Here is a 1,072-nt window from a genome sequence, read left to right as displayed (position 1 = left end):
CATGAAAGTAAAATTAGAGGTGCAAATTTATTTAATAGAAGCTAAGTAGGTGTTGGATGCATAATCTTACAGATTTTGCTGCTGCAAATGCTCTTTTGATTTACTTTTCTGTGAAATCATAGATAGATTTAGTTATTACAACTCGGTATGTTTCACTCATTAATATTTCATTTACAGGTATAGTGACACTGAAGCTTCACTGTAGGCTTTTAAGATAACAGAGAGTCATGAAATTGCATAATGATCTAAAAAGATGAAACCATTTCCCCATCAAGGAGACCTGTTGAGTGTCATCTCTCTAGCTTGAGCATTCTGTAATCCTTCTTATATCCACTAGTCTCCCTCTGGTTCTCAGCAGCAAATCATTAGCTGGGAACCGGAGTGAGGCCTCATTATCACTCGCACTAAACTACCTTCACAGAATGTGTTAGAAAAAAATGTCATAGTCTTCCCTGAAGCATTGTCAGACACATGGTACGGACTACTTTTGTCAAGTGTGTTTTGTGATGTGGTTTTCTGCACTGTAATCTCATTCGTCAGCTTGGTCATTAATTCACTGATTTGTAAGTCTCTAGCATTTGTAGAAATTAGTTCTATAACTTTCGCCTGTATGAGCTTACAACATCATGTTTTTTTTTAACTTTAAAAGTATAAATGTAAGTAGTTATTTTTGTGTGTGTGTGTGTAACAACTTCTTGAACTTTGATTTAACATAATACATTAGGAGAAGCAGAAGACATGTTTATTGTTTTTAAGGGAAGCAGGTTGTTTTTAGAATAGAGTACTATCATCCAAGTTATACATAAAATTAAGTCTTTCTAAATAAAATAAATACAATAAAAATCAAAGACAAAAAACAATGTAAGTAAGTTAGGTAAATTAATTAAGTTTTAAAAACTCAGTATATAAATGGGTAGGACAATTACAAAATACAAAAGGACAATGGACTTGAATAATGCTAATCATATTTTAAATCGAGTAATTCAAAATAATAAAAATAGTGCACTACCAATCACCTAAGACACATCTTAAATCATAATCAGATATGGCAAGAATGAAAATATCACCTTGC

This window comes from Psammomys obesus, unplaced genomic scaffold (genome assembly GCF_907164565.1).
Source record: "Psammomys obesus unplaced genomic scaffold, mPsaObe1.curated_primary_1811, whole genome shotgun sequence".
Lineage (NCBI taxonomy): Eukaryota > Metazoa > Chordata > Mammalia > Rodentia > Muridae > Psammomys > Psammomys obesus.
Note: the sequence above shows the minus strand (reverse complement) of the source record.